The sequence below is a fragment of the Tupaia chinensis genome, unplaced genomic scaffold (genome assembly GCF_000334495.1).
Source record: "Tupaia chinensis unplaced genomic scaffold, TupChi_1.0 Scaffold148904_1, whole genome shotgun sequence".
Classification (NCBI taxonomy): domain Eukaryota; kingdom Metazoa; phylum Chordata; class Mammalia; order Scandentia; family Tupaiidae; genus Tupaia; species Tupaia belangeri.
Window position 1 is genome coordinate 48,250 of NW_006208752.1, and position 8,846 is coordinate 57,095.

Here is an 8,846-nt window from a genome sequence, read left to right on the forward strand (position 1 = left end):
TTGGGACCAGCAGATGGCATAATAGTTATGTGACTGGACTCCCATGTAGTTGACCATGATTCAAGTCCCAGACCCAGTGGCTTAAACTCACCCTGATTGCATGTGTGTGAATGCCCAAGTCCCAAAAGAGAATGGAGGAGAAGATATTATAGCCTAGTCAACTCTCTGGGGAATATTTCTCACTTTCTGTCTCTCTGTCTCTCTGGTGAGTGCATGTACCCTATAGCAAAAATCTTTTAAAAAAAGGAATAAAAAGAAAGAAAGAGAAACAATTGATTCTTGCTCTGATTCGGTGTGTCTCCCAGAACTTTACATTTCAAAATTTGGTTAGCCATTTTAACTGTATTAAGAAGGTGGAGATTTAATCTGATTATGGGTTTGATAAGTGGAACCTCAGGGAAATGATTAAGCATTGGGATGGAGCCCTGTAATTGAGTCCAGGTGGGTTTATAAGGAGAAAGAATGAGACCTACAGGAACATGCTCTGTTCTGTTCAAGCTATTATCATGTGCACCGCCTTGGGACCCTACCAACAAGACTCTTACTAGACATGGCCCCATAACCTTGGACCCTCAAAACTATAAGTTAAATAAACCTCTACTCTCAAATATTACTTAAACTCAGAAATCTCTGTTACAGCAACAGGTCAGGCTAGAATAGTTCCTGAGCCCTACTCCCAGACATTCTGATTCCATAGTCCCAGTGTGGGCCCATTTTAACCACCAGCACAAGTTTTCCAATGCAGATGGTGCTCAGGTAACACTTCTATAAAGGACTGATTTATGAGCTCATAAATATTTCTTCATTAGCAGTCTCCTTCTAAGATTAACACATGTTTTCTAATCCCTGCCACCTGGACATTTTTAAGCACACCTTGTAATTTCAGGAAGGTGCAAAATAAGACTGAAAAATAACACACTGTGCCAAAATTAAAACGGAATTCAGAAGACATAGCAAAGCTAATTTATTTAAAAACAAATATTTAGTCAGCACTTATTAATTAATATCTGAAGTGTTATATTAGGTGCTGGAATTACAAAACTTGCAAAGAAGAAAAAAACCTGCTCTTTTAAGCAAGTGCATTTCAGATGAACAAATCCTTAATGAATACCTGCTAGACACAATGGTAGGCATGGAAGCATCTCACTGGATGCAGGAAATAGTCTCTTCCATTTAGAAAGTATTGCTGAAAAAAACTGATATAGTCCCTTGGGGTTCCTATGATCGGTTTCAAAATTATTCTGGAAACTTTAAATATGCGTGCCATATATAACTTATTTTGCCCCTTTGAACTGTGACCATCTAGCGCACAAAGTACAGAGCATGTGCTCAGCTACTTTTGGTTGCATTGAATAGAAATGAATTTCTAAACTTCAAAAAGTATTACTGAATAGATTATCAAAGATAAAACAGCTATTAAAACTTGATACTACATTATAACACTTATCTCTAAGAATGTGACTTGTTTTATTCCTGATAATCACTTTGTCTGTTTACTATAGGTCAGAGAGAAACAGATGGGGGGAGGGGAGAAAGAGAATGTGAGAAATCACTCCCCAGGGAAGTTGGTTCACCATCATCCCTTCTCCTCCACTCTCTTCTGGGGATTTGGGATGCTCACACATATGTGCCTGGCAGGATTTTCAAGATGTGGGGTCTGGGACTTGAACTGGGGTCAGCAATATGGGAATCCAGTACCTTGACCACTACGCCAACTGCTGGCCCAGTAACAACATTCGTACAATAATACTGATATCTTGTTCTCCCCTGTGTCAATAAAATAATTAAGAATTAATTAATAAAACAATTCAAAAGCAACAAATGTATTTTTCTTTTCCCCTCCCTGATTTTATTTGTAAAGTATTCCCATTAAATCAGAGCAGAAGAGATTACACATTTAACATCAATTAATCATTTGTAACAGTGCTATACCCAACCGGAAATTGTTTTGTCAGATAGCCATATCAAATAAAGGAAATGAAGCAATTTCAGTAAGAGTCATCTGAGTTGCAAATAAAGAACATGGGTTCTCTTGGGTAAGATCTATGATCTGTAACCTTGCTAGCTCTAGAAAGTTGGCTACTCTTAATTTTCTTTTATGTTTCCAGCATGATTAGTTTACCTTTAAAATATCAAATAAATGCCACAGCAAAAAGCACTACCTAAAATTCTTATGGGAACATTATCTCTGGTCTATTTCTTTAGTTCAAAAAAAAAATAAAGAATGTGGCAGGTTTTAGGTAATAATTCACTCTAGAGATGCTGCACTGATGAGAATATGGAAGCAAATAAACTACAGGAAGAAAGCTGCAGCCCCACTAAGAAATGTAATTTACAAATACTGCCTGGGCAGTAAACCACCCTTTGTTTTGTGTTTTTGTTTGTTTAAGTTTTTGCCATAGGGCACATATGCTAGCCAGAGAGAGACAGTGAGCAAGAAAGTGAGAAATCACTCCTGGGGGTGGGACAGAGAGTGGGTGGGAGTTGGCCATGCCACAATCCTTTCTCCATTCTCCTCCTGGGATTTTGGGCACACACACGCAGGTGCCCATGGGATTTTCAAGCCTCCAGTTCTGTGATTCAAATTATTTTGTTATGTGGGAGTCCAGCGCATTAAACACTATGCCACCTGCTGGACCGTCATCCTTCATTTTTACCCTGATATCATCCATCTTACAGATTTGGAAATCTCCCCTGCCCCAGGAACTCTGCCCTTAAAAAGGTTTTTTACATATGATTTTACAGAAGAAAGTTTCATCTTCACACAAGGTTAGATACAGTGCAGTGTCTCATTTTTGCTCTGATAGATACATGAATTGGCTCAGCCCTACTTCAAGAAATAACCAAGGATTTGGAGGACTGCCATATTTACACGTCTTCGTCCTACCTTATCTAGGGAGCGGCCAATAATTATTTGGATTTCGGAGCAAGTAACTAAAGCATTGCTGACTTACCCACATAACAAAGTCCATCCTACTGAGAAAAAAGCTGAAGTTACATTTACACCATTCTTTTTTTAGTGATTATAGCTCAGGAGGCTCGCTTTGCTCATAAACAAAACAGTGACTATTTCCATAAATACATGCATGATACATGTACACATAAAACCCTACAAAAGGATGAAAAATAATGTTTTAAATGTTAGTGATTAGTTTACAGGTAGATTAACCAAACTGCCCATCGGATTTTTCAAAATTCTGTTTCATATTCTGGTCAGAATATTTTTGTGTGCTTCTGTACAATACCACCCAGTTTGCAGTAACAATTAGTACACTATATTTTCACTTTTATGGTCCCTCCATGCTATGATGAATAATAGCTATTAGAATCCTCAAGCTTTATTAAACCCTGTACATTTAGTTTTTAATATAAAAATACTTCATAGGGTGTTATTTGAATTTTTTCCCACATTTTAAGGGAAAAAAAGGAAACCAAAAAAGTTACATTTTAACATTGAAATCTGCTAAAAAGTAAAATTTGGAATATGGTAATATAATTATAGTAACGTCTTTTGTAAGTGATAACACATGATAACTCATAATTGAATGGCTCCTGTACCAGAAGAATTACAACTATGGAAAAAGACAATGAGACTAATTTATTCTGACTAATCAGGATTGATGTTAATTAAAGAAGAGTGCAAGATAATGACTTCTCATTACTACCTGATAGATGGAAATGGATTGTTCTTCTTCTAGGTAAAATAGCAATTAAATAACTTTTTTAAAAGGATTTATTTTCAGAAGACTTCCTTCTGTAATTGGTGAAGTATTGGTACAAAGATCTTTTTGAGAAATCATTTAGAAAAAATGAGTTTCATGAAAGGCTGTTTGTTCTTTAGTCTTTTGTCACATTTTGTTGGATATAGATGAGAAAAGGACAGTATTTGAACAGGTAATAATCAGAACAAAATTGACTTTGCGTTATTCGGTGGGATGTTTCCCAGTAAAGATCATAGTCAAGCAAAGTGATTAAACCACAAGTTCAAATCCTAATTCCTTCATCAACTGGTTCTGTGAACTGCACCAAGTGTTTTAACTTCTCTAAGGCTTAATTTTTCCCACTGCAAAATCAAAATAAAATACTATGCCTTGCATCATAGGGCTGATATGAGTATTAAATGAAATAATGTAACATACAGAGCGTACAACTTGGCGCATAGCAAGAACTAAATAAGTATTGGTAATTGTATTAGTTCTCTATTTTCATGTAACAAATCACCAAATTTCAGTGACTTAAACCAATATAATTTTATTGTACCACAGAGGCAATGCCTCAGAAGTTCGGCATGGGTGAGTTAGATCTTGTGCTTAGGGCTTACACAGAAGGAATCACATTATTAGTTCGGGCTTCAAGCTCACCCGGGGCTCAGTCTCTTCAGTTCACTGGTTGTTGGCAGAATTCAGTTCCTCGCAGTCAGGAAACTGAGGGTCTCAATAGAGTCTTCTCCCATACACTGACTCAAGGGTCTCCCATGGAGCAGTGGTTTGCTTCGTCAAAGCCAACAGGACTCCACTCATTTCTGCTTCTCTCTCCTGATTACTTTCATCTCTGACTTCTAAATCTTTTTATGAAGAGTTCACCTCATTAACCCCTCCTTAGGATAATCTTCTGATTAACTTAGAGCTGGCTGATTAGCAATCTTAATTGTATCTGCCAAGTGCCTTCTCTTTTGCTACTTAAGGTACCTTAACCACAGTAGTCATATCCATTATATTCAAAATTCTCAACTTTACTCAGGGGCTGGAGGTTCACTCCAGGGCATATTGTGAGGCCCATCCCAGAATTTGGCCTACCAAAATTATTACTATAGTTCATATTGTAACAATACAGTATATAATAATAGTTACTACTAATTTTTTAAAACTTATTTATTTCTTTTGAGAGAGAGACAGACACCCCAACAAGGTCCTAGGCTCCAATCCACTTCCTGTCCCAGTCTGCAAAGGTCACAGACATGAATGCATCCACACTTCCCAACATGGATAGCGAGATCTTGGAACAGGAACCAGGGACCATCCATGTGGCTTCAGTCTTTCAGCACTTTGTGTCACAACTGTACCACCATGGCTGGCCTTTTTCTTTCTTACGAGAGATAAGAAAAAGGGGGGGGGGGGCATTTTTGACACAGTTTCCTTTTTGAACCCTTTACCTCAGCTTCCCAGTTAGCTAGGATCACAGGCAATGGCAGATCATGAGGGAAAATCTCACGCAAATGAACTAATCCTTTCTAATAGAACCTGGTCAAAACAGGCCCACCTTGCAGGGGAAAAAAAGTGAAAAAAGAGACTTCAGGAGTTTGCAGCAGATAAAAGGTGGTATCATATAAATATGAGATTTTTTTTTAAAGCAGGATTTATAGTGCTGGCTCTTGTAGTGCAGTGGGAGCCAAATTCCCACATAACTGGCTGCAGCTTGAATCCTGGCCCCAAAGTCTTTATAAGACACATGAATGTGTGCTCCAAATCCTCATGGCATGGAGTATTAGAGAAAAAAGGATTTGGGCAGGACCAAGCCTTACTAGGGGGTGTTTTCTCTTCCTATCCTATCTCTTGTGAGCATGTATGTCTTCTGGCAATTAAAAAACAAAACATGATTTATATATAAAAAGTTCAGTTAAGCTTCTCTACCTGTGAGGTATTACAATTGCTTTAGTCACAGTGACTACTGTGAGAGCAAATAGTTTAATCGCATATTTCTTCACTGGTCTTTGGGGTCTGATTCCTTGAGGGACTTTGTCCTGGGAAAGATGAGAGATAATTCTGTTGCTTGCCATTGTAAAATGAGGTTAAGATTGGCAAATTCCTGTTCTCGGTATCAGTCAGAGAGAAGTGGGAGAATAAGAAGCACTAGGAAAGGATTAGAAGAAAAAGAAATATCCTTCTCAAAATCTGATATCCTCAGTCCTTTGCAAAATTTTGTACTGATGAAAATTATTATTCATCTATTTCTTTCACTGTGATTGGCAGAATAATGCCCTCCCGCAAGTATGCCCTAATCTCTGGAACCTGTTATCTTATATTGCAAACAGAGCTTTGACTTTCAGATGGAGAGATTATCCTGTATTATCTGGGTGGTAATTAAATCACAAGAGTCCTTAAAAACAGAATCTTTTTTTCTCTTGTGGTCAGAGAAAGAGATATGATAATTAAAGAAGAGTTAGAAGAATATAACATTGTTGGTTTTGGACATAGAGGAAGGGAGATCAAGAATCAATAAATTTGTGTTGCCTATAGAAGCTTGAAAAGACAAAAAGATAAGTTTATCTTCTAGATATTTCAAAGAAAAATCCAACCATGAGCTAACATGTCGATTTTATCCCAAAATCTGACCCATGTCAGACTTAGCTTACAAAACTGTAGGATAATAAATATGTGTTGTTTTAGGCTCTAATTTTGTGGTAATCTGTTATGGTATTAGTAGAAAACTACTATAATCATTAATGAAAATTTTGCAAAACCTATTCTGCTTGAGTGAAAAATTGGTCTTTCAGCAAAGCAAAAGCTAGCATGGAACATAAGGAATAGTTGAAGAAAAGCCATCTGTTCTTTCAGCTTGACCAATGCCAATTACGACCCCTCCATTAGGTTAATTATCCTCTTAGGACCCTTAGAAAGTTGAACAGGTAAGGTATAACAGTAGAGAAAGCCCAAGCTAAAGAACCCAATAAATCATAAATCTAGATTTGAATTCCTAGATGTCACATAGAGGATTTGAAATATTGGAGAGGTTTTGTTTTGTTTTTTTTGTTTGTTTGTTTTTTTTTTTTTTTTTTGTTATAGGGCATGTGTACCCACCAGAAAGAGACAGAAAGCAAGAAATCACCCCCCCAGGGGGGATGGCCACACTGCAATCCCTTCTTCTCCATTCTCCTCTTGGGATCTTGGGCATTATCCTCACACACGCCGGGAGTAAGTTTAAGCCACCAGGTCCGGGACTCAAACCACAGTCAACTACATAGGAGTCCTGCGACACAGCCATTACACCAACTGCTGGTCCCGAGGATTTGTAATGTTTAATAAGGATATTTAAAGAACATGGCCTGGTCCCATTCCCATGAACAGTGGTTAAGTGCTATGCTTTGGGAGACAGGACTCATATGGCTGATCATAGTTTAAATTCCAGGCCACGTAGCTTGAAAAACATCCTGAGCATGTGTGCATGCATGCCCCAAATCCTGATGGTTAGATGGATGGAGGAAAAGAATTGTAGTCCAACAATGCCCCTCTAAGGAATAGTTTGTGTGTGTGTGTGTGTGTGTGTGTGTGTGTGTGTGTGTGTGTCTTTCCAGCATGTTCACATACTCTCTGGCAATAAAGAATCTGAACCTCAGTTTATTTATCTCTATGACAAAGGTAATTAGGTTAGGAAGAGTTGTCACAATAATAAAATGAGTGAATGGTTTGCTTTGTGAGGATCTTTTCTCCTCAAAAGGGTGGGTTGAACAGAGATACAGGGAGCTGGAAAAAGATACGAGACACTGATGTCATGTTATCTATTGACTGAGTTTAGGGGAACTCACAGAGCTCTTAGTAGGCTCGCTAAGCCCATTGGGGCCATCGCAATAGCATCCTCTACAAAGCGTTATCCAAAAAAGTCTGGAAAATAACAAGATTTTAAATTCAAGGTTAAACAACAAGTCTTTAAGACAGAACATTAATTTTAAATCGCACTTTTCTTGGAAAATTACAAATACATCAGTCTTGAAAATGGGTAGTTTCAATGACTTGGCTAGGGTTATGAACAGACTTTTGAAGAAAGACAACATAGAACAAATTGGTATGTAAACTACTAAAATATGCATCACTAATTAAGATAGCAATCATAATGTCAGTTTCATGTTCCTCCTCGATATACCAATACTTTTAAGAAACTTAAAAATCATTATACCCTGGGCAATGTGGGAAAGATTGATTTTAAAACTTCCTTTTAACAATATGCATACAAAGAGATGTCAAAACCTATTATTTATCATTTTACATCATTGTTGTCTTGGAGATACATATTTAGATATATAGATGACTGATAGAAAAATATAGATCTCTCTATATACAGACAGATAATATATTTCTATGTCTAGACAGATAGATATGGATTTCTCTATAGATATAGCCCTCTCTATAGATAGATGATAGATATATAAATGATAAAGAGGTAGCTCCGATAATGAACCAGATGTCAAACATGAAACCTGAGAAGAGGGTCTTTCAACTCTACAGCATATTTTTCATTACTATAAACCCAAAATGACCACAGTGATGAATGTCATTATTACTGAAAGACCTCCTTCTTAATAAGAAAGATTGGAAGAGAGCCTACCCCCTGCAGATGTATTTCTAACTTATTTTGTAAAGGGTAATGAAGCTATTTCTATTAAAATACATGTTAACAAGTTTCAGAGAAATCATCACCAATTACTGCCTCCTCCCATCCTCCTCATCTACATCTCAACCCCTAGTTTAAGGCTCTTCTTCCAGGGGTCACTGGGGTCATGTAGTGGTAACATAGCACTCTGTGGCTGGATTCCTATGGAAGACTGGGGTTGGTTCCCAGATTGACCTGGACATGCTAGGTGTATGCTCATGTGCCTGTGATCCTGGCTGGCTGAGCGAGCTGGGAGCAGGACAGGAGAGACTGTTGGAAGTGCCTTTCTTTCTACCCCTCTCTATTTCTCTAGTGAAAGGAAGAATGAAACTTTACCAAAAAAAAAAAAATCTTCCATGTTTTCATCAACTTTTAGATTTACAGGATCAAGATGAACTTTCCTACAGACATACCTTCAGATGATCTTTTACCACATATTCTTTTGATTTTCACTGGCTCCAGTGAACTATTATAATTTCCAA